At 40.2% G+C, this 26,564-nt stretch overlaps 1 long non-coding RNA gene across 1 annotated transcript; it reads right to left on the reverse strand.

Moving 5' to 3' along the window:
• Positions 1-2,644: 2,644 nt before the first annotated feature.
• LOC122218716 lies at positions 2,645-26,495 on the reverse strand. The gene is made up of 3 exons (XR_006202061.1): positions 25,926-26,495; positions 3,627-3,684; positions 2,645-2,799 (listed from the first exon to the last, which is right to left on the reverse strand). It is a non-coding gene; the product is annotated as an uncharacterized LOC122218716 (long non-coding RNA).
• Positions 26,496-26,564: the final 69 nt, after the last annotated feature.

Here is a 26,564-nt window from a genome sequence, read left to right on the forward strand (position 1 = left end):
CAAATTAGATGTAGAGATGGCGGGGTGGGGGGGGGGTGGTGGGGGTTGGTGGGAGGAAGGGGTAAGATGATGAAAGAATGTAGGGAACTGGGGAGGAGATGAAGGGAAGATAAATGTCCCTGCTGCTTTCCTTCGCCCTGGAGGCCACTTCCTTAGGCTGCTGAGAACCACACTCCAGACAAGTGGAGGGATTCTGTCACTTGCCCACTTTGCCATTCCTTCAATTTTTATTCCTCCACTTATGAAAACATTTTATGAATACTGTACTTAAGGAGTATTTAGATACTAGAGAGACAGGGGTAAGATAATCATGGTCCCTAACTTCATCAGTTTAAATTCCACTGGGAAAAACCAACAGGCAATTGTTGGAGTGGGATAGAGGTGGCTAAGGGAAGCACCAGCTGTGGGAGCAGAGAGGCCTCTAAGCCCTTCTTGGAGGGTGGCGAAGGTGGGGTGGTGGGAGTTGGAGAAAAGGAAGGGGTGCATAACTTGAAATTTGAAGAATGAATAAACACTGTGCAGGATAAGATGGAGGGACATGTTCTAGGCCGAGGGTGTGGCATGTGCAAAACCTGGTGTTTTTCCCCTGTGATAAGCTGAATTTCTGGGGTCCTAGAACCCCCTTCTATCCATGCTTTTCCAAGCTCTAGAGTGCAAGAAGCCCCACCATTTGCAATGGAAAATTCTAGAGGCCAGAGGGAGAAAGGGCAATTCAGTGGCAAGCCCAGAATAAGATCCAATTTTTCCTTATCCCCTACCAACTCCTTTGCCTTGTTCTTTGCCCTACTGTGCCCCTGAGCACTTGCTCTGACTCAACTATGTCTTCTCTTCGTTCACAGGTGTTTACTCAGGAAGTTAGGACATTGTTGGTTTTTGGCTTAACAGCCAGATGTTCAGTCGTCTGGGAACAATGGGGCAGGACTGGAGGGCAGCTGGCCAAGACTTGTATTGCCCTCCTGAGCAGGAGGTAGAGAGTGGCAGGGAACAAGGAGGTCTGCTGGTAAGCCCTGGTGACTGACTAGGCCCTATTCACTCTCTATCCCATTAAAGGGACCTGGAAGCCCTTCCTATTTTAAACTTTCTGCCCTTACAAATTCTTCTTTACAGAATTGGGGGTCTTCAGCAAACTTTCTTCAGTTTGCAAAAGGGGAAAGGAAACTTTCCAGAAAAATTATTTCTCTATTTAAAACAGTTTTCTATACATAAAAAAAAAAAAAAAACTTTACTGATTTTTGACCACAAAAGTAAATGAGGTTATTGAAAATATCAAAACATCGGGGCGCCTGGGTGGCTCAGTCCGTTGGGCGGCCGACTTCGGCTCGGGTCATGATCTCGCGGTCCGTGAGTTCGAGCCCCGCGTCGGGCTCTGTGCTGACAGCTCAGAGCCTGGAGCCCGTTTCGGATTCTGTGTCTCCCTCTCTCTGACCCTCCCCCATTCATGCTCTGTCTCTCTCCGTCTCAAAAATAAATAAACATTAAAAAAAAATTAAAAAAAAATATCAAAACATCAAAGACACATATAATTTTGAAATGAAAACCATGCCAGTGATAACCAGTGTTCACATTTTAGTGTATATTGTTCAGATTTATTTCAAGGGACACATTAATATTTTTATTAAAATGGGATTATACTCTTGAGTTCTACATGTTTGTCACTTAATGTGAGTTGAATATGTTCCCCTGTTGGTACATACATCCTTTATCTACCTCATTCTTTTTGTAATCTGCATAGAATGAATAACCTTATAATCTGAAAAAGGTATCATATATACAAGAGAGTATATAAAATGTCTTCTGCAAGTACAAGAATTTCTTCAGAGTATATACCTAGGAGTGAAATTAAAGAGTAATGATAGAAAGAGCACTTGTGTATGTCAGTTCATTTGTGAATTTTAAAGTTAAAAATTATATTTAATCTAGCATCTAGCATTTTAGTTGTTTTAGTCAGGAAGGCTATTCAAAAAGTTTAATCTATACAAGGCCAGAAGTGGAAATTCTTTTTTCTATAATGTTTTATTTTTAAGTAAATTCTCCCCCCAATTTGGGGCTCAAACTCACAACCCCAAGATCAAGAGTTGCACATTCCACCATGAACCAGCCAGGTGCCCCAGAAGTGGAAATTTTGAAGGCTCTTTTTAGTGCCTTTTTTTTTTTTAAAGATGTTGTTTTTTTATTTTTTTATTTTTGAGAGAGCAAGAGTACCCAAGTGAGTGAGGGGGAGAGAGAGAGAGAGAGAGAGAGGGAGAGGGAGGGAGGGAGAGAGAGAGAAAGAGAGAGAGAGAGAAAAGTGGGTCTCACCTGGTGGGGCTTGAGTTCATCCATGTGGGACTTGAACTCACTAACGGTGAGATCATGACCTGAGTCAAAGTGAGATGTATAATGACTGAACCACACAGGTGCCTGGCTCTTCTAAATGTTTTTTTAAAAAGGCTCCTAACATTACAGCCTGAGTACCTATTGATTGAGAGAAATATATACCAAAAGTATAATTTAAACTTAGATAGTTATGTATTTTACTCATTTCAGCAGCATCTACATAATGTTGAAAACATCTTTATTTAGACTTATTTAAACATTCAACAAATACTTATTGAACATCAGCAATGTCTTGTCAGATAAAATTTCTAACATCATGGAGTTTGTACTGAAAGACAGAAATAACAAACAAAAAATAACATTATCTGGGATAATGACAAGTACACTGAAGAAAATCAGTAATATGATAGGGACTGGGAGAAGTTTACTAGAGATGGATGCTCAAGGGAGGCCTCTCTGAGTAGGTGATCTTTAAGCTGGCACCTGCATGACAAGGAACCAACTAAATTATCATCTGCCTGCAGCCAAGACATGGTAAACAGAGACATGAATTTAAGTGTCCTACAGTCCCCAGATTGGGAACCACTGTCATAAGGGGAAGACTATGAGGTGAGCTCTGGCTTCAGATGTAGCCCTTAGCTTGCTCAGTCCAGGCCATGTGAGCCTGAAACATTCCTTTCCTGGCTCTAACCCACAGTCTTCAGTTTTCTGTCAGTAAAATCGGGCCACAGTCCTGATTCTAGGGTGCTATAAGGGTTAATTGATGCCTATAACATTTTTAAGATGTTTAGATGAAAAACTCAGGGCTGTATGGAGGGTTATTAGAGCCTCCCTAGCCCCAGGGAAAATCTCTCCATATCAGTAACATAGGTCCTCTCTTCTCTAGTCTGTAGCTGTGGGACAATGACTTTCACACTTCTGTGGGTATTAGGTTGTTATAATGTGAATTCCTTGGGCTCTTGGCCTGAGATTCTGATTTTCCCTGAGGTTCTGTGTCCTTCTGTCCCCTTGTCCAGGACCTCATGTTTCCCAACACTCTAGATTTGTCTTTGCAAATGGACCAGAGTATGTACTTGTCCATATATACTGTGGTCAGAGACATCTTAGGTCATTTTTCCTAAGAGCAATCAAGAGGAGACATTGGGGAAGGCAGGAATGTGTCTGTATCTACTTCTCAAATGTAGACCGATATTAGGAGGAGGATTAGGAGAAAACTTTGAATAAGGGAGGAACTGCCGACTGGTCAAAAATGAGAAAAGGTGAGTACAAGGAAAATAATCCTGGTGTGAGGCCAGTTCACTGCTTCTTACCTCTTTTCCTGGTGCTGAATTCCACTATAGGAGCTGTCCAGGAGTTGACAACAAATTCCTTCAACAAATACATATATATTAAATGTCTATTATATGCCAGGCAATGTAGTCTATTGTATTACTAGGTGTAGGAATTCAATGTGAAATAAGATCTCTGCTTTCCTGGACCTTCCATTCTAGTAGGGGGAGGCAGCAAATAAATAAATACAATGATATATATGTAAGACTATTTCAGACAGTGGTAAGTACAATAATACAAGATAACATAATAAAGAGGGAGAGTTTGGCGAGTGACTGTCTTAGATTGGGGGTTAGTAAGGGCCTCTCTGAGAAGATAACATTTGAGCAGAGACCTGAATGACGAGAAGTCAGCCTTGGGAATAGGGGAGAGGGAGTGGAGGGAAAGAAAGCATTTTTTGGCCAAGGTAATGTCAGTGTAAAGGCCCTCAGGCAGGAAGAGCTTCAGAATGTTTGAGAAGGCCCACAGAGCTAGAGTGGAGGAGTGAGGGAGAGAACAGGGGAAGGTGAGGTTGGAAAAGATGAGGGTCAGTGTGGTAGGCTACATAATGAATACTTTGAAAGAGGCAATACAGATGAGGCCTTGTCCCTTTGGGTAAGAATAGTAGAGGCCAACCTAGAACAGCCAAAACAATCTTGAAAATGAAGAACCAAGTTATAGGACTCACAACCTCTGATTTTCAAAATTACTTCAAAGCTCCTATAATCAAGACAGTGTGGTACTTGCATAAGGAAATACATACAGGATTGACAGTCTAGGAACACATACTCACACTTACGGTCAATCGATTTTTGATGAGAATGCCAAGACAACTCAACGGTGAAAAAAATAGTCTTTTCAACAAATGGTTCTGGGAAAACTGGATATCTCCATGCAAAAGAAAGAAGTTGGACGCCTGCCTCATACCATATGCAATAACTAACTCAAAATGCATCAAAAACTTAAATATAAGAGCTAAAACCATCTCTTCTTAGAAGAAAATAAGCCTTAATCCTCATGACCTTGGACTTGGCAATGGTTTCTTAGAATGATACCAAAGCACAAGGAACAAAATAAAAAAATAAATTAGACCTCATAAAAATTTTAAAACTTCTATCCTCCAAAAGGCACTATCTAGAAAGTGAAAACAACCAGCAGAATGGGAGAAAATACATGTAATTATACATCTGATAAGGGACTTGTATCTAGAATATATTAAGAACTCTTACAACTCAATAACAAGAAGACAAATAACTCAATTTAAAAATAGGCAAGGGAAGGGGCACCTGGGGAGGCTAGGTGGTTGAGTGTCGGACTCTTGTTTTCGGCTCAGGTCATGATCCCAGGGTCATGGGATTGAGCCCTGTGTAAGGTTCCATACTGAGCATGGAGCCTGCTTAGGATTCTCTTTCTCTCCTTCACTGGCACATGCTCTCTCTCAAAAAAAAAAAAAAAAAAAAAAAAAAAAAAATCCCAAAACAAAATAAAACAAAAACAAAGGAAGGGGCATCTGGCTGGCTTAATCAGTGGATCATGCGACTTTTGATCTTAGGGTGGTGAGTTTGAGCCCCACATTAGGTGAAGCACTTACTAAAAAAAAAAAAAAATAGACAAGGCCTCCAAATAAACATTTATCTAAAGAATATATAATAATGGGAGGACCTGGCTGGCTTAGTCAGAAGAGTGGGATCATTTGACTTTGTGGTCATGAGTTTGACCCCATGTTGGGTATAGAGATTACTTAAAAACAAACAAACAAACAAACAAACAAACAAACAAACTAGGGGTGCCTGGGTGACTCAGTCAGTTGAGTGTCTGACTTCGCCTCAGGTAATGATCTCATAGTTCCTGAGTTCAAGCCCCACATTGGCTGGCGGCTGTCAGCACAGATCCTGCTTCAGATCCTCTGTCCCCATGTCTCTCTGCCCCTCCTCTGCTTGCGTTCTCTCTCAAAAATGAATAAACATATATAAACATAAATAAGTAAACTGAAAAAATAAGAAGATATACAAATGGACAATAAGCACATGAAAAGATGCCCAACATCATTAGCCATTAGGAAAATGTAAATCAAAATCACAATGAGATACTGTTCACACACATTAGGATGGCTATAAATAACAAGTATTGGTGAGGATGCAGAGAAGTTGGAACCCTCACACATCACTGGTGGGAATGTAAAATGATGCAGCAGCCCTGAAAATAGTTTGTGTCCTTCTAAAAGTTAAATATAGAATCATCATATGATCTAGCAATCCCACTCCTAGATATATACCCAAAAGATTTAAAAGCAGGGACGCAAACAGATACTTTGTACCAATGTTCATAGCAGCATTATTCACAATAGTCAAAAGGTGAAAACAACTCTGATGACTCAACAACGCAAAGTGATGAATAAACAAAATGTGTTATATCCATACAGTGGAATATAATTCAGCAATAAAATGTAATGAAACACTGATACACGCTACAACATTGATGAACTTTGAAAACATCATTCTAAGTGAAAGAAACTAGTCACAAAGGACTACATGTTGTATGATTCCATTTATGTTAACTATCCAGAATAGGCAAATCTAGGGGGTATAACTCAGTGGTAGAGCATTTGACTGCAGAATAGGCAAATCTATAAAGATAGAAATTAGACTATTGGTTGCCAAAGGTTTGGCACCTGGGAGGGAAGGGGTGGGGAGGTTAAAGGTAATGGCTAAGGAGTATAGGACTTATTTTTAGGGCTGATGAAAATGTTCCAGAATAGATGTGATGGTTGTACAACTCTGTGAATACAATAAGAGCCACAAAATTATGTGGTCTGTAAATTATATTTCAATAAATCTATTTAAAAAAATAAAAAGAAGGGTGCCTGGGTGCCTCAATTGGTTAAGCATCTGACTTGGCTGAGGTCATGATCTCGTGGTTCATGAGTTTGAGCCCTACGTAGGGCTCTGTGCTGACAGCTCAGAGCCTGGAGCCTGCTTTGAATTTTGTGTCTCCCTCACCCTCTACCCCTCCCCTGCTCATGCTCTGTGTCTCTCTCAAAAATAAATAAACATTAAAAATAAAAAAAAATAATAAAAAGAATGGTAGGGGCCAGAGCCTGGTATCTAATTAGCAGGGTCACAACAGGGAGGCTGAAAACCTCTAGGGCCTCCAAGACCAAAGGAATTACCAAGGCTGGGCAAGAACTGGGGGAATTCTCCAATACCGACTCCAGGAACCTAACAGTTAAGTGAACCCAAGGGAAGAACCACAGTCTTGGGAGACTTCTTCAGGTTGTTTTTAGAGACCTGTGTTTGTTCATCTCCTGCGAATATATCCGTGTCCAAAGGGGAAAATGTATAATGATGCAAACTAGAGCTGTGCTCTCTTTCTAGATTCTCTGCTCTTCTCAATGATAATATATTAATGCCAGAGTCCTTAGCTCCAGCCTGACCTATCTTCTCTTTATTAATAACCACAGGATCATAGAGCTGGAAGATCATCTCCTCTTAAAGATGCAGAACTGAGGGTTCAGAGGAGAGTTACCTGCTTGATCACACAGCCAGTAAACAGCATAGAGGGGACTCAAATTACGGTGAAACACCTTACCCCTAAATTCCCCATCCTAGTGACTAAATCCCTAATGAATCAGTAATAGCCTAAGGAAGGACAGCTGTCAGGCCAAGGGGAAGGGATGGATGGTAGGAGAGCAAGGGAGAGGTGCGGGTGGATGTGGAGGTGGAAAGTGACATACGTGGCAAAGTAGTTGTTATTACGCTGCTTTACATTTTTTTCTCTTTAAGTTTGATTTCTTTCCATATTTGTCTATTCTTTAAAAAAATTTTTTTTAACGTTCATTTATTTTTGAGACAGAGAGAGACAGAGCATGAATGGGGGAGGGGAAGAGAGAGAGGGAGACACAGAATTGGAAGCAGGCTCCAAGCTCTGAGCTGTCAGCACAGAGCAGAAGGCGAGGCTCGAACTCACAGACAGCGAGATCGTGACCTGAGCTGAAGTCGGACGCTTAACCGACTGAGCCACCCACGCGCCCCGTCCATATTTGTCTATTCTAATTAACCATATGGGGCTGTGGCCTGGAAGAATTGTTGGTTCTTAAAACTCATTGAAGGGCTTAGGTCATTTTAAGAAATGGGCCAGCACAGGAGGAAGGAAATACAATTATCACTGTTCTAGGAGATGTCCCTGGCTCTTCCCAGTTCCTGCTATTGAGCCCAAGTGGACCAGTTGTGGCCCCTTACAGCTTGTCCCTACCATTTAACTTCAGGTTTTCTAAATAAACTCCTCATGGCTGGGAAGGTCCCTGTCGTCTGCCCTATCTAGTCTCTCTCTTCACCCTATGCAGACAAAGTTTTATCTGGAGACTTAGAAAGAGAGAGAAGCAGGGAAAGGAGTATCTTTTCCCTTTCATAGATTCACATCAGAGATGCCCAGAGCACATTCAGAGCTCTTGCTCCCAAGCTTTGACTGCTGAGTTAAAGACGAGAGTTGGCTGAGTAAGGAAAGACTGAAAACCCAGCAGAGACTTCATAGATCATCTCCTCCATCCTTCTGCCTCCACTGCAAGCGCTATATAGTACTGCAGCAGTCCTGAAACTTTCTGGTTTCATAACCCCTGTACACTCTTAAAAATTATTAAAGACCTACAGTTCTTTTATTTATTATTAAAGACCCAAAGAGCTCTTGTTTCTTTATTTTTTTAATTTTTATAATATTGATTGTACTTTTTTTTTTTTTTTTAAGAGAAAGAGAGAGTGTGTGAGCAGGGGAGGGGGCAGAGAGAGAGGGAGAAAGAGAATCTTAAGCAGGCTCCACATTCAGCGTGGAGCCCGACCCGGGTCTCGATCCCATGACCCTGGGATCATGACCTGAGCTGAAATCAAGAGTTGGATGCTCAACCGACGGAGCCCTTGTTTATAGAGCATCCTGAGCTCTTGTTTATATATGTGGGTTTTATCTATTAGTGTTTAGTGTATTGGAAATTAAAACAGGAATTTACAAAACTCTATAAGTTTAATTCATAAATGTGAACATAAGTAACATATTTTTATGAAAAAAATCTATTTTTTGAAGAAAAATTTAGTAAGAGTTAATTTTTAATGTGTGACTTAATAAAAGACGGATGGATTGTCCATCCTATCAACTTCAAAATTCAGTCAACTGCAATTAGTATTTTGGTTGAAGAATATGAAGAAAATCTGGACTCACATGGATATGTAGTTGGAAAGGGAGGAATATTTTAATTTTTTTTTCAGATAATTGCAGTTATTATCTTTACTACCACACGAAAATGCAACAACTGTTAGTTTTCTAAAGGTTGAAATCATAACTATAAAATTTTCATACTCTGTTACATTAAAATCCACTAGCCTAGCTTTGAATGTTGTTTTATTCATTCACGGTTTTATAACATCATGTATTGGTCATTTGGGAAATACAGTTCACTGAGTTATGCAGCTCTTGCAAATACTGACACATTTTATTATATAATGTCAAAATAATATCAGAGAATACATTTTGCAATATCATCTCCTATCTCACCAAAAAAGTCTTTAAGTTTTGGGAAACTGTCAACCAATAACAGTGGATGCAACTTTCCAAAATCCGCATTTATGCCCCAAAACTTGAATTTTATATTTGGAAACAATATACTGTCAGCTGTTTTCCTTCAAATGGCAGGCTCCAGAAAATGTCTGCCAAATACACCAGTCTGAATTACCAAAATTTATGTCAGTCATACTTTAAAGTAAAAATGATGTTCCATGAAAAAATGGTTAGTTCAGCTTACAACAAAAATAGTTGCATGAGTGTTTTCCCTGGAGACAACCAATGTTCAGCAGAAGTGCTCTATGTATACTTCTCATTTCCTCAAATAGAATATTAAAATACATGTAATGAAAAGCTGAGATTTAATTAATAAAATTAATTTTTACTTCTTCATTAAGGACTTTTTAAAAATGTTTAAATATTTATTTTGAGAGAGAGAGCGCATGTGCAAGCAGGGGAGAGGCAGCAAGAGAGAATCCCAAGCAGGCTCCTCACTCAGCACAGAGCCCAACTCCAGGATCAATCTCACAAACCATGAGATCATGACCTGAGCTGAAATCAGGAGTCAGATGCTCAACTGACTGAGCCACCTAGGTTCCCTTGCATGTCTCTTACTTTAAATTTTTTTAAATGTTTATTTATTTTTGAGAGAGAGAGAGAAACAGAATGCGAACAGGGGAAGGGCAGAGAGAGAGGGAGACACAGAATCTGAAGCAGGCTCCAGGCTCTGAGCTGTCAGCACAGAGCCCGAGGCGGGGCTCGAACCCACGAACAGCGAGATCATGACCTGAGCCGAAGTTGGACGTGCTTAACTGACTGAACCACCCAGGTGTCCCTGCACGTCTCTCACTTTAAATCAAAAGCTAGAAACAATTAAGCTTAGTGAGGAAGGCATGTTGAAAATCAAGATGGGCAAAGTAAATTGAAAACCTTCCGTAAAGGATTCACATTCTAGATGCCATTAAGAACATTCGGGATTCAAGGGCACTTGGATGGCTCAGTCAAGGGTCCAACTCTTCATTTCAGCTCAGGTCATGATCTCACAGTTTGTGAGATTGAGCCTTGGGTCAGACTCTGTGCTGACAGCCTGCTTGGGATTCTCTCTCTCCTCTCTCTCTGCCCAGCCCCCATGTGCATCAGTGCTCTTTTTCTCTCTCAAAATAAATAAATAAACTTAAAAAAAAAAGAATATTCGGGATTCAAACCACCAACATTAACAGGAATTTGGAAGAAGTTGATTCTAACCCTCATAGATGACCTTGAGGGATTCCAGACTTCAATGGAGGATGTAACTGCAGATGTGATGGCAATAGCAAGAAAAATAGAGTTAGAAGTGAAGCCTGAAGATATGACTGAACTGCCACAATTTCATGATAAAACCTTAATGGATGAGAACTTGCTTCCTCTGGATGAGCAAAGAAAATAATTTCTTAAAATGCAATCTACTCCCAGTGAAGATGCTGTGAAGATTGTTGAAATGACAATAAAGGATTTAGAATATTACATAAACTTAGTTGATAAAGCAGCAGCAGGGCTTGAAAGCATTGACTCCAATTTTTTTTTTAAGATTTAATTTTTGGGGCACCTGGGTGGCTCAGTTGGTTGGGTCAACATCGGATCCGACTCGATTTCAGCTCAAGTCATGATCTTGCAGATCATGGGATCAAGTCCCTCACTGGGCTCGGTGCTGACAGCGTGGAGCCTGCTTGGGATTCTCTTTCCTCTCTCTCTGCCTCTCTCCCTGGCTCAGGTGCTCTCTCATAATAAATAAATAAGCATTTTAAAAAGATTTTATTTTATTTTATTTTAAAACATTTCTATGTTTGTTTTTGAGAGTGAGAGAGACAGAGAGAGACAGCGCATCAGTGGGGAAGGGGCAGAGGGAGAGGGAGACAGAATCCGAAGCAGGCTCCAGGATCCGAGCTGTCAGCACAGACCCCGACATGGGGCTTGAACCCATGAACCACGAGATTATGACCTGAGCCGAAGTCAAATGCTTAACTGAGCCACCCAGGTGCCCCCCAAAAAGATTTTAATTTTTAGTAATCTCCGCACCCAGCATGGGGCTCGAACTCTCAACCTTGAGATCCAGAGTCGCATGCTCTATCAACTGAGCCAGGCAGACACCCAGGACTGACTCTAATTTTGAAAAAAGCTCTACTGTGAGTAAAATGCTGTCAAGCAACATCGCATGCTACAGAAAAATCGTTCACAGAAAGGAAAGTCCTTCGATGAGAAAAACTTCATTGTTGTCTTGTTTTAAGAAATGGCCACAACCGCCTGAACCTTCAGCAACCACCATGTTGATCAGTTAGGAGCCATCAGCATCAAGGCAAGACCCTCTACCAGGAAAAAAAAAAAAAGATGACCTGCTAAAAGCTCAGATGATGGTTAGCATTTTATAGCTGTTCCTCTACTTATTAAACACTTATTGATGGACAAATGTAAGGTTTCTGTGAACATCTTCACACACGTATTTCTGAGCTCATGTGTGAGTGTCTCCAATTCTCCCAGAATTGGAAGTGGATTTTGCTAGATTAAAGGGTATGTGCATTTAAAAATTTGAAGGCAACTCCAAACTGATTTCCTAAAGATGTTATCAATTTACAATCCTGCTAATGGCATATGAGAGGACAACAGGGAACTTGTGAGAATAATTGTTGGGCATGAGATGATCAGGGTCTGCAAAGTGGTCTCACCAGTGCTCTTGAGGGTTTTAAAATATTTGAGTCCTGGGGCGCCTGGGTGGCTCAGTCGGTCAAGATCTGACTCTTTTTTTTTTTTAATTTTGTTTTTTATTTTTTAAAATTTACATCCAAATTAGTTAGCATATAGTGCAACAATGATTTCAGGAGTAGATTCCTTAGTGCCCCTTGCCCATTTAGTCCATCCCCCCTCCCACAACCCCTTCAGTAACCCTCAGTTTGTTCTCCATGTTTATGAGTCTCTTCTGTTTTGTCCCCCTTCTTATTTTTATATGGTTTTTGTTTCCCTTCCCTATGTTCATCTGTTTTGTCTCTTAAAGTCCTCATATGAGTGAAGTCATATGATTTTTGTCTTTCTCTAATTTCACTTAGTATAATACCCTCCAGTTCTATCCATGTAGTTGCAAATGGCAAGATTTCATTCTTTTTGATTGCTGAGTAATACTCCATTATATAGATATACCACATCTTCTTTATCCATTCATCCATTGATGGACATTTGGGCTCTTTCCATACTTTGGCTATTGTTGATAGTGCTGCTATAAACATGGGGGTGCATGTGTCCCTTTGAAATAGCACACCTGTATCCTTTGGATAAATGCCTAGTAGTGCAATTGCTGGGTCGTGGGGTAGTTCTATTTTAGTTTTTTGAGGAACCTCCATACTGTTTTCCAGAGTGGCTGCACCAGCTTGCATTCCCAAGCGTCTGACTCTTGATTTCAGTTCAGGTCATGATCTCAAAGTTCATGGGTTTGAGCCCCGTGTCCAGCTACCTGCTGACAGTGTGGAGCCTGCTTGAGATTCTCTCTCTCTCTCTCTCTCTCTCTCTCTCTCTCTCTCTCTCTGCTCCTCCCCTGATCATGTGTTCTCTCTCTCTCCCAAAATAAACTAAAAAAAAATAAAAAATATATTTCACAGTCCTTCAGTTATTCTCTAGGAATTCTAATATCCTTATGAAATCCCTAGTACACAGAACAGTATTGCTGCTTCCTTTGGACACTATTATGGCTCAATCTTGGTTAAAAATCCTTCCAGCTTAAGGGCAGAGGCACTAGGACAGTTTAGGGCTTTAACCAAATCCCAGAGGCCATTGACAGGCTTGCCCATTTCTCAGACATTTGCCCTACATAACTCTTGTAAGGGTGAAGCAATCCTATTCAAATGACAAACATTTTTCATCTACTAAATCTAAGCTGGAACAGTCCAACCCTGGCTGTTTTTTTCTCTTTTGTCACCAGTGGTGCCAATGCCAGAGTTAAAGAGGTCCTTCTAGGCGAAAAGTTTCAGGGTAGAGTCTTGACCACAATTTTTCTTACAGCTTCTGTGAGCTTGTACTAGGCTCATGTTTCAGCTAGACTGTCTATAGTCCTCTTGGGGCCACAGCAAACACCATGCCACTTCCTTGGGGAAGAACATCTGGGAGGTGGCACTGTTACCTGCCCTGCAGGTGAACGCCATGCTGCGTCTCTTGCTTTATAGGCCTGCCTTGATGAGCAAGGGGTGTGGTTAACGAAGGTGAGTTCAAACACTCCAAAAGAGTCTCTAAGATCAGCCTTCAGAGTGACTCAGTTCTCACTTATAAGCCAAAATTGCTCTCCGAGTAGGAACCCCAGGCTTGCTCTCTTCTCACTTTGGTAAGCAATGCAATGATGTACTTCTGATTCTGACAGGAAACATCAGAAGGTGATGGATGGAAACGTCCCCTTAGAGATTTTTCCAGGAGGTATTGACTCTAATACACAGTTCTCCAGTTTCTTCTTTATTAAACAGGTAGTATGAAGCCTAGAGGACTCCTCAAGGGCCCTTCTGATTCAAAAGTACTGACTCACTATGAGGCAGACCACCATGACCTGGAAGATAAGCTGAGTCTTGATGTGGGGGTTTCTAAATAACTATTATCTTATCAGGAAAGTGCTCAGACAATGAGATTCTAAATTTTCACCAGTCCTGGAACCTTCTAGAGTCTGTGGCAGAATGCCACGGTACCTGCCAAGGAGAGCTTCTAGAGAAGGTAGGTGTGGCTGCCCAAGTTGCAGTGTAGAAGAGGACATATGAAACAAGGTGTTTGGAGTAGTCAGCCTCGGGTCTCCCATATGTGTGGAATTGCAGAGGTAGGGGCTTCACTGTAATGCACTTGGTAAGCTTCTGGGTTTCTTCAAAGGATCTGTGATTGCAGGTTGTTAGTAGCCTGTTCTTGTCAAATGAGCTTGTGCAACTGCGGATCAAGGTATCTGGGATGAGGGCCTACACACTTGCTGATACTTATTCATCAGTGTGATTCTTGGGCTTCCCTTTTAATTACTCCCGAGGGGTGGAGGAAAACACACAGAATTGCTGCTAGTACTCAGATTTTAAGTATGCATCTTTCTGTGGAGGCAGTACCCAAAATATATTCACCAAGGATTCACCTGGTGGAAAAGTGACTTAATCTTCATTGCTAACATGACCTTTCTGCAGAGTGATGTTTTTTTAATGAAAACCAAAGCTACAACTCAACATCTTTTAAAAATTCGTTCCCAGTTCCTTATTGCCAATAAGTATCCCAATTTGATGAATCCTCTGATTTTACACCTATAGTGATTTTTTCTTACAACCTTTATTTTTTTTCTGATCACCAGAGTAATACATTACTTATAGAAAAATTGGAAACATAAATAAATAAAAATAACCCACTATTCCACCATCCACAGATAATCTGTCTGACATATGTTATTTTTTTTTATTTTAATTTTTTAAATTTAATCTCTATACCCAACATGGGGCTCAAACTCATGACCCTGAGATCAAGGGTCACATACTGTTCCAACTAAGTCAGTCAGGTGCCCCTGATATTTGTCATTTTGAGGTATGTCATTTTCTATTCACTGTAGTGTATTGAGAATATATATACATCTTGTCTTATAACCTTATTTTTTATTTAACATAATATGAACTTCATTTTTTTTTGAAGTTTATTTATTTTTGAGAGAGCATGAGTCGGGGAGGGGCATTGAGAGAGGGGTACAGAGGATCTGAATCAGGCTCTGCACTGACAGCAGAAAGCCAGATGCGGGACTCAAACCCAGTAACCTGAGATCATGACCTAAGCCAAAGTCTGACACTCAACTGACTGAGCCACCCAGGCACCCCTGTGAACTTCATTTTTTTCTATACAATAATTTTGTTCCTATGTCTGATTAAACCTTTTTTTTTTTTTTTAAGATTTTGATTTTTGGGGGCACCTGGGTGGTTCAGTCAGTTAAGCATCTGACTCTTGATCTCAGAGCAGGTCTTGATCTCAGTGTCGTGAGTTCAAGCCCCACACTGGACTCCACAATGGGTGAGATGCCTACTTAAAAAAAAAAAGATCGGGGCACCTGGGTGGTTCAGTCAGTTAAGCGTCCCACTTCGGCTCGGGTCATGATCTCACAATTTGTGATTTCGAGCCCCATATTGGGCTCTCTGTTGTCAGTATGGAGCCCGCTTTGTATCCTTTGTCCCCTTCTCTGCTCTTCCCCTGCTCGCATGTGTGTGCATTCTCTCTCAAAAATAAATAAGCATTTAAAAAAATTTTTTTTTAGATTTATTTATTTTGGAGACAGAAACAGAGCACGAGTTGGGGAGGGGCAGAGAGAGAGGGAGAGGGAGACACAGAATCGGAAGCAGGCTCCAGGCTCCGAGCCGTCAGCACAGAGCCCAACATGGGGCCGAACCCAGCAACCGTGACATCATGACCTGAGCCGAAGAAGATGCCCAACCGACTGAGCCACCCAGGTGCCCCAATAAGCATTTTTTAAAAAGATTCAAAAAAAGATTTTATTTTCAAGTGATCTCTACATCCAGCATGGGGCTTGATCTCACAACCCCAAGATCAAGAGTCATACCATCTATTGACTGAGCCACACAAGTGACCCAACTCATAAAAATAAATTCCTAGACTCATAAACAAAAATTCCTAGAAGTCCAAAGGAATAAGCATGTTAAAAATGCTCACAAGAGGGGCCCCTGGGTGGCTCAGTCGGTTAAGCGGCTGACTTCGACTTAGGTCATGATCTTGCAGTTCGTGAGTTCAAGACCCATGTCGGGCTCTGTGCCAACAGCTCAGAGCCTAGAGCCTGCTTCGGATTCTGTGTCTCCCTCTCTCTCTGTACCAACTCCCACTCTCTCTCTCTCTCAAAAATAACCATTTTAAAAAATTGAAAAAGGGGCACCTGGGTGGCTCAGTTGGTTAAGCGTCCAACTTCGGCTAAGGTCATGATCTCACGGTTCAGGGGTTTGAGTCCCATGTTGGGCTCTGTGCTGGCAGCTCAGAGCCTGGAGCCTGCTTTGGATTCTGTGTCTCCCTCTCTCTCTTCCCCTCCCCTGCTCATGCTCTGTCTCTCTCTCTCAAAAATAAATAAACATTAAAAAAAATTATAAAAAATTTTTAAAAATGCTCACAAGAGAGCAGATCTTAAAAGTTCTCAACACAAGAAGAAAAAATTGTAACTATGTGAGGTAATGTATGTTAACTAAATTTATTGTGGTAATCATTTTGCACTATATATGTATATCGAATCATTATATTGTATACCTTAAATTAATACAATGTTATAGATCAATTATATCTCAGCAAAACTGGAAAAAATAAAAATAAAAAAATTAAATTTTAGAATAGTGTTAGATTTATAGAAAAGCTGGAAAGACAGTATAGTTGCCACATAGCCCGTCTCCAATCTCCTCTATACTAATATCTTAGTATCTTATATTAGTATGGTACATGTGTTGCAATTAATAAACCAACATTGATATAATATTAGCTAATTAATACATAGTTACTAAGATCCATAATTTATTCAAGTTTATTTTGGGTTTATCTCATGTCCTTTTCCTGTTCCAGTATTCCATCCAGGATACTACACTACATTTAGTTATCATGTCTCCTTAGGTTCCCCTTGACCATGACAGTTTCTCAGACTTTTGCATGTAGTATCAAGGGTATATACTATCAACAGGAGTTATCACTGATGATGTTAATCTTGACAACCTGGCTGAGGTAGTGTTTGTCAGGTTTCTCCACAATCAAGTCACTTGTCCCTCTCCCATTTCCATATTTTACTCTTTGGAAGGATATCACTATGCACAGCCCAAATGTAAGGAGAGGGAAGCTAATGCTTCACCTCCTCAAGGGTAGAGTTTCTACATCAATTTGGATTTCTTCTGCATGGAAAACTTACCTATTGTCCCATTTATTTATTTATTCATTCAAACATTTATTTACCCATATGGACTCAAGGACATTTATTTTATACTTTGGGCTATAATTCAATATTATTTATTTGCTCAAATTTTTCCAGCTTTGGCCATTGGGAATTGTTTCAGTTAGCTCCTATTATCTCTTTGAAATACCCTCATTATTGTGTGTGTGTGTGTATGTGTGCGCTCACACGTGCGCGCATGCATGTTTAGTAATTTCTTACTTTCTGGCACTCTAAGATGTTCCAGGTTCATCATGTATATTTCCTGTCCCAGTCCCAGATTCAGTCCCAGTCCTAGATTTCTCCAAGGAGTCTGGTTCCTCTCATTGGAGAATGTTATTAAAAGCCAAGATGTGGGTGCAAGGTGTGCATGTTGCTACTGGAATATCATTTCTAGGTCCTCTGTGCTGACAGACCAAGAAAAAATATGTGTGTATACTAACTTGTGTATATGCACATACCTATACATATTCCTACATGTATCCACTTGTAATTATATTAAACTAACTAGAAGTTCTGATGTCTCCAACTCTAATCCATTACCACATAGATCATTCTAGCTTCCTCCCCTTGCTTATCTGTAATCACCCACTCCACAGTGAGAAACAGAAACTGCCAGCCATTTACATAATTGTTCAATTCCAATACACATATATGGTTTTAGAAATGTTTGTTAACGCACATCCCCAGGGGAAAATACCTTAATCAACTATTGTACATTGCTTATGTGCTGTTCCTTTTGCCTTTAGAGTGACAACTGCTTTCCAAACTTACATAGGTCAGTTGCTTTTTCTTTCACTCCCTTCACTGAAGTTGTTTCACACATTTGTAATACAATTATATATATTTTTGTCATCATCTGCATTCCATTCTAACATATCCTGACCTACTAAACAAATGAAAACATTTTTTCACACATTAAAGTTCACTCTTGGGGTGCATGGCTGACTCAGTTGGTAGAGCATAAGATTCTTGATCTCAGGGTCATGAGTTCAAGCCCCACATTGGGTATGGAGACTATTTAAAATAAAAGTAAAAAAATTAAAAAGTTCACTCTTTGTACTATGAAGTCTATGAGTTTTGACAAATACATAGTGTCACATATCCACTATTATAATTCCGTACAAAATACAGTATCATACAGAATGTTACCAATCTGAAAGTCCCTGTTCTTCACCTGTTCAACCCTTCCCCCACTCCAATCCCTGGCAGTCATAGATCTGTTTACCATCTCCACAGTTTTGCCTTTTCCAGAATGTCATATAGATTCATTCAGTATGCAGCCTTTTTAGACTGGCTTCTTTTGCCTAGCAATATGTATTTAAAATTCATCTATGTCTTTGCATAGTTTGATAGTTCATTTGTTTTTATTACTCAACAATCTTCCATTGTATGGTGATAACACAGTTTGTTTATTCATTCACTTATCAAAGGATACCTTGGTTGCTTCCACATCTTGGTGATTGTGAATAAAACTGCTATAAACATTCACATGCAGAATTTCATGTGGATAGGTTTTCCACTCAGTGGGTAAATACCCAGGATTGCAACTATGGATTACACGGCAAGACTACGTTTAGCTTTGTAAGAAACTTCCAAACTTTCTTTGAAAGTGGTTGTACCATTTTCATTCTTACTAGCAGTGAGTGAGTTCTTTTAGCTTTGCATCCTCACCAACAATTGGTATTGTCAGTTATTTGGATTTTAGCCATTCTAATAGATGGAAATAAAAACTTAAAGAAAGGATCTTTGGGGCACCTGGGTGGCTCAGTTGGTTAAGCGTCTGACTTCGGCTCAGGTCATGATCTCATAGTCCGTGAGTTCAAGCCCCACGTCGGGCTCTGTGCTGACAGCTCAGAGCCTGGAGCCTGCTTTGGATTCTGTGTCTCCCTCTCTCTCTGCCCCTCCCCTGCTCATGCTCTGTCTCTCTCTTTCTCAAAAATAAATTTTTAAAAAACATTTAAAAATTTTTTTTTAAAAAAAGGATCTTTTAAAAAATTTTTGTTTAGTGAACTCTGTCCAGAATACACCTGGAACTCACTGATACCAAGAGTTGCATGCTCTACCAACTGAGCCAGGTGTCTGTAAAGAAAGGATCTTGATACCTAATGCCACATTTCTCTTCAGAACGTTTGTATCAATTTTTCTGGAGTAACTTTGTTTTTATACTACTGCTCCCCACATTTATCAGGCACCAAGTCATGCTGATTTTTTACGATTGCTGATAGTACATTTTACTTAACCTGACAGTCACTACCCTGATCCAGGCCTTCATGATCTCACACCTGGACTAAGCACAACAGCAAGACTGCTCATTTCCCAGACTCCAGCATTTCCTCGTTCTGACAAAACCCATGCAATGCAGCCAAAATAAAACAAAATTGTAATCGTCCCTTAACTTTTATCTTGATAACTTTGCTTTTCAAGAACAATGGTATGTGGCCTATTGAACCAAATTTAAAGCACTGAGTCCAGTATTTAAGATTTCTTTAACCGACTTTCTCTTTAATCCCCATTTTGAGTTCTCTGTATGGTGCAAGTTAGTCGTTTTACCATCCTGACATACAATTTGAAGACTTTTACTTCTTTGTGATCATTCCCATCATTTCTTTCCATTTGGGATGCTCTACCTCCTTTATTTCCCTGTCATTATCCTAGCTCAAAATGGTCATAATCAAGCTTTTTCCTAAATAAACTTACTCCATGTTAATTTATCTTTTACTTCCTATCTACTCAACACTATAAAATAGTTTGTTATACTGACTTGAATGTCTTTCTGTTCTCTATTATTCCATGTGCATTTTATCTACTTAACCATCAGTCAATAAGTATATATGCATCAGCACAGTTGAAAGGAAATACATTAAATCTTCTTTTTCTTTTATGTTTTCTCTAAAGCACTTGGCACAGTGCCCTGCAAATAGCAGGAGTTGAATAAATGTTGGTTGAATGAACAGATGAGAACATTGCACAATGTGATATAGGTTTATTTAATTTAAATATTTAATTTTTTATTACACAAAAAACATGTTAACTATGGAAAAACTAAAAAAAAAAAAAGCCTGTAAAATGCAAACATTCAAAAAAGAAAAAGGATTTATAAATCTTTGTATAATTCCATTACCCAGAGATAATTACTATTAACCTTGGTTTTGTATGTAAATGACCATATTTTTTCTATGCGTGCATGGTATTTGATTTGAAATGATGACTACATTTTGTAACGAAATGCTTCTTAAGTTATGTACCTTTAAAGTATACCTTTAAAGGTCAAGTGGACAAACTATCTAGGTCTAAGAGCACTATACCAGTCAATTGAAGTAGACTTGTATTTCTGATTCCTGGCTCAGAGATCTTCCCACCAAAACCTAATTCTTCTCCATAACCTTAATGCATATTCTCCTTGACATGCTGTCCTTTATCCAACAATTCAAGGATTAAGGAGTTCTAGCAGAGCCCCAAGGAAGAAGGTGGATATTAATTGTTCCATCATCTCTCCTTTGTTGAGAACCTGAATGATTCCACCACAAGAGGTATTTATATACTCATTAGTTTTAGAAGTTTGAAAAAAAAAAAAAATCCCTGGCATGAAAGGTGTATAATCAAATGGAGCAACATCATTTACTGCCTTCATTCTTGTTGGGCAGGCAGTAAGGACAGAACTTTTAGGAGGTAAGCAGGCCTTTTTGTGTGAACATATATTATATTGTCCCTTTTTAGGAAGGGTAGGCTCAGTAACAGAATAAATTCTAGGCAACTTTCTGAATGATTTGGTAAATTTTCTTAGGCTGTGTGGTGTGTTAGTCCAGCTGAATGCAGGCATAACTCTTTATTTTTTAAAATATGCCTAGTTTTGGGATGCCTGGGTGGCTCAGTCAGTTGAACGTCTGACTTCGGCTCAGGTCATGATCTCACAGTTTGTGGGTTTGGGCCTTGCATCCAGCTCTGTGCTGACAGCTCAGAGCCTGAAGCCTGCTTCGGATTCTGTGTCTCCCTCTCTCTTTGCCCCTCCCCTGATCACATTCCGTCTCTCTCTCTCTCTCAAAAATAAACATTAAAATTAAAAAAAATATATGCCCACTTCCTGGATGTCACTAGACATCCCTCTTGCAGCTATATTCAACTATAGCTCAAATAAGTAGTTGCCTAAAGTCCAATTGCAATTTATTTTTATTTTTATTGATTTTATTTTATTTTTGAGAAAGAGAGAGAGAGAGAGAGAGAGAGCAAGAGGCCAAGGGAGAGAGAGAATCCCAAGCAGGCTCCATGCTCTTTGCGGGGGCTCAATCCCACGACCTTGGGATCATGGTCTGAGCAGAAATCAAGAGTCAGACTGAGCCCCCCAGGAGCCCTCTAGTTGCAATTTTACAACTTTTCAATTAAATTAATTTGTGCCCACACTTACTGGAGGCCAGACAGATTAGAAAGTTACACATCTGTAGCACTGTTAAGGGGAAAAAAGTAAACAATCTAAATATTCAACATTATCATGTAAACAGAATACTACGAAGTAGTAAACAAAAATGACAGAGCTCTTTATAGACTAACGTGAAATATCTCTGGAATAAATCAGGTGAGAAAAGCAAAATATAGAAGCATGTATAGTAATAAGCTGCCATTTGTGTTTAAAAGGGAAAAAATAAATTGATATATATATGAAATTACTTATATATGTAAACACCTCTGGAAGAATATTTATTTATTTATTTATTTATTTATATTCCCTTCTGATTTTATTTTATTTTAATATATGAAATTTATTGTCAAATTGGTTTCCATACAACACCCAGTGCTCATCCCAAAAGATGCCCTCTTCAATACCCATCACCTACCCATCACCCTCCCAATCCCCATCAACCCTCAGTTTGTTCTCAGTTTTTAAGAGTCTCTTATGCTTTGGCTCTCTCCCACTCTAACCTCTTTTTTTTTTTTTTTTTTCCTTCCCCTCCCCCATGGGTTTCTGCTAAGTTTCTCAGGATCCACATAAGAGTGAAAACATATGGTATCTGTCTTTCTCTGTATGGCTTATTTCACTTAGCATCACACTCTCCAGTTCCATCCACATTGCTACAAAGGGCCATATTTCATTCTTTCTCATTGCTACATAGTATTCCATTGTGTACATAAACCACAATTTCTTTATCCATTCATCAGTTGATGGACATTTAGGCTCTTTCCACAATTTGGCTATTGTTGAGAGTGCTGCTATAAACATCGGGGTGCAAGTGCCCCTATGCATCAGTACTCCTGTATCCCTTGGGTAAATTCCTAGCAGTGCTACTGCTGGGTCATAGGGTAGGTCTATTTTTAATTTTTTGAGGAACCTCTACACTGTTTTCCAGAGTGGCTGCACCAGTTTGCATTCCCACCGACAGTACAAGAGGGTTCCCATTTCTCCATATCCTCTCCAGCATCTATAGTCTCCTGATTTGTTCATTTTGGCCACTCTGACTGGCGTGAGGTGATATCTGAGTGTGGTTTTGATTTGTATTTCTGGAAGCATATTTAAAAGCTAATAAAATGGTTTGCTTATGAGAGAGGATCTTGGTGTTTAATGGGCAAAGTAAAATGACTCCTTTCATTGTATTTTTAAAATTCTTTTTGAGATTTGAACCATGTGAATATATTAACTATTCAGATTTCTTAATGTAAAATTATATGGTCTCAGAAATTAACAATGTAGTTGGAAAAAACAGAAGGTGTTTTAAATGAAATGTTTCCATTTAAAAAGAGAAAGATACTAAATTTGGTGGCAGTTAGGGATAAATCCACTTAAGGTGCTAATTAGCATGTCTATAAGAAAGATATAATGGTTGGATTATTACATCAGTTTATCACATTGATGAAGTTCCTCTGCCTTTGAGGGTACCAAGGGATCAATGTGATATAGTGGGAAGAGCATGTGTTTTGAGATCAGGCAGAAATAAATTCAAACCCTAGCCTTTCCATATATTGGTCTTATAAGCTTGGGTAAGTTACTTAACATTTTTGGAGTTTCAACTTCCTTATCTATAAAATGGGTGAAATCTTGATAAATTTATTATAAAGGTTAAATGACATAACATCCAAGTACAACAAATTTGTTGGTTTACTTCTTTCCTTCTATAGATGGGCTGAACTGAGATGCACTGACATACAGAAATTAAATAAATGTCTTGACAGAATGCAAGTTGCATGTGAAAGAACTATAGCTAAAATAGCTTAAGTCCCTGTATCTATAATTTCATTTGTCAATCTCGTATTTCTTACAAGAAATGAAGACTTTTATTACCTCAGATGTTTTAAAAATCCTTGGAATATACAGTTTCTCCTTTTGCCTTTTCCTCATCTGTCTAAAAGATGGTCAAAAGTTGATAAGAATGCTTTGAAACGCACTACAGCTACAATCTAATAAATACTCCCACTGGATTTTTGGAGGAAAACATTTTATTCCGATGCTCATTTCTAACAAATATGTATACTTAAAAATTTTTAAAAACATTTATTCATTTTTGAGAGACAGAGAGGAGTGTGAGTGGGGGAGGGGCAGAGAGAGAGGGAGACACAGAATCTGAAGCAGGCTCCAGGCTCTGAGCTATCAGCACAGAGCCTGACACGGGGCTTGAACTCATGGCCTGCAAGATCATCACCTGAGCCAAAGTCAGATGCTCAACTGACTGAGGCATCCAGGCGTCCCCAAATATATATGGTTTAAAGAGGAATTTTGCCTTTTATTTATCACTTGAAAAATCAGTGTATTTTTTCATTTAGTAGTAAATATCATCTTAAGAAACAATATATCAAAACCAATGTTACCCACAATTCATATTAAACTTACTGATATTTTACACTGAATACTTTGAGTGTGATTTGATATATTCACCTAATGTATTACTTGATATAGTGATGATTTCTCAATTATTTTTCACTTTTGAAACACCAGACAATGCTGTATATATAGTAGTATTAAGTTCATAATTAACACAGTCTCGATAATAGCAGTCACCAAAATCCAGGAGATTCGTATTCCTAAACCCTAAAGTGACTACTCAATTGTTGTCAAACTCCTGACAACAAGTGTCTCAGGTAAAGATCCAGGTGAAACAAAGATTATTGCTTACTCATATTTTCCTGGCTATATACAGGGTTGATTGTTAGGCAGTGAGTAGAGATTGTATGTTTCTCTCTCAAATATATTGGGGAAAATGCATAGATTTCCTTTCTCTCTGTTCTTGAGTTTCATTACATTTCTTCAAAGAATTTAATGAGTTCAGGGAGTTGCATCAGAAATTATTTTTGTATTAATGGTAGGAATGACAAGCAGTTCCTTTGTAATGTTGTACCAGTCAATACCTGTTTTTGCCTAAGGATGTATCCATACCAATTCTGGATAATCCAGCTTTGAAGTGGGTTGGGCAGAGCTGGGTTTCTTTCGTTGGTGTTATTAGTTTGTGTTGTGACCTAGTCACACATACCTTGAAAATTTAAACAGCACCAAGGAAACAGGTTAATTAATTAAGTTCCACAAATTCTAATTAAAGACAGGACACATGGCATTTATATCAAAATAGTTTTGTAGAAAAGCTACAAGAGTTCTTTCCATTTCCTACAACTTATTATCTAGAAAGATCATTCACCTAATATATTCTGCTTATAGAAAACACTCCCCCCCCCCTTTGCATGTGAAATGCCAAAATTAGCAATTACGAAGCCAATGAAATGTTCATAATCTTCAAAATGTTCTTTAAATAAATGTTTGGCAGAATCCATTTTTTTTAAATTGTTATATTCTTTATAGAATTATCAGATTCCAATTTCAAGGGAGGTGAAATATTAAAAATTGCACAATCAAGATACACACAGTCCTTTGTTAGAGCTGTAAGAGAGGAGATGTGCCAGATCTTTTGCTTTGAGCCAACCTAAGTCATATAGACTTTCTCTGGGTCAAGGGGCATTTGCCATACAAACTTCACCAAATGCCTTTCTTCTGGTGATCTTTGATCATAGGATTACTTGAAGCTTGAGTATTTTAAAACCCCTCTTCATTGACAAAGGAGATAGACGGATAGAGATAACAGAAGTAGAGACAGATCCTTAGGGTGGGGTGGGGGTGGGGGGATACCTCTGCCACCCCCACCCAGCCCCCGCCTTAGTTAGCTTGTTTTGCATCACCAAAAACTGACAAGAATTAGTTTAGTTGGCGGGACCCAGGGGCAGGTGGAAGACTCCTGAAGGAAGAGTAACTAAAATGGGGCTTTAAGTTTGGCACTTTGCTAAGCGCCTTCTGTTAGCTAGCTAATGTATTCATAACAACAATGCGATGAGGGACGTACTCATATTAGCCCCATTTCACAGATGAACGAACGAACTGAAAGGCACACAGATTAAACACCAAACGCTCGTAGGTCACACAGCAAATAAGTGGCGGCACCAGTACTGGAAACTGCTCCAGAGCATACACTGTTAACCACCGCTTTCAGGCCTAAGGTCTGATTCCCCCGAGGTGTTAGCGGCCTTCCCACCGTCCTTCGTGGGACAGTTCCCAGTACTGAGGCATGGCGCTGTCCAGCCCTCAGGCCCGCCGCCTTCCTCCAGCAAGAGAACGCGGCCCCGCGGGGCCATCCCGCCGGTAGGTTGCAGAACCGCCGCGCCCAGCCACGTCCCGGCACGCGGGCGGGCCGAGTCGCCCCGGGGCGGCCATCCGAAGCAGCCCCCCTGGTGCCCTCAGCTCCAGGCGCTGGGCTCCTCCACTCGGAAAGGCTGGAGGCGCCAAGCAGGAACCGCCCTGCCCCCTCGCGTGTCCCAGCCCCCTACCCCCTCCCAAAGAGCAGGCGGCAGATAGGTTACACAATCTCACCTGTCCCAGAGGTGGCGACCGCTCTAGTGACTGACGCTCCGCTCCTCCAACCAGAGACTGCGAGGAAGGTGGGGACTAGATGAGACTGATTGCTTCATTCCTCCAATCCCCGTGCAGCAACTCTCCGGCCGCAGTCTCGGCGTCTGGCGGAGAGCGACAGGTGGGAGCTTGGTAACCTCTGTGCCTCTTGCATCCTTAACGTTTAAGCCTCACCAAGCTCAGGGTGAATTCTACTCCAAATCTCACTAATTCTTGCGGGTCGTCACCTCAGCCGTCATTTTAATCAGAAGTGGAAATTCCCCAACCCTTTCCCGTCACCTCAGACGGGGGCGGGATGAATGGTACTATTGCCTGCCAATTGTACCACGCGACGTCCTGTGACAAAGTGATCGACACTTTATGGCGCCAATGAAGCCTCCCCTTGTCAGGGGTCACTATGACTGACCACAAGGCCAACTAATCCACTTTAAGGTCGTGACGCGATGGTTACAGAGGTTGACCAATAGATGTAGAAAAAGACCGGAAGTCGGCGCGTGGGGACTAGGAGGCGGGTGTTCGCAACCGCCTAGGCCTGCGCGGGTCAACGCAGCTTGGGGGCCGCGAGCCAGCAAGCGGCGCGTGACGAAGAGCCTGAGCGAC

Source organism: Panthera leo, chromosome A1 (assembly GCF_018350215.1).
Source record: "Panthera leo isolate Ple1 chromosome A1, P.leo_Ple1_pat1.1, whole genome shotgun sequence".
NCBI classification, from domain to species: Eukaryota; Metazoa; Chordata; class Mammalia; order Carnivora; family Felidae; genus Panthera; species Panthera leo.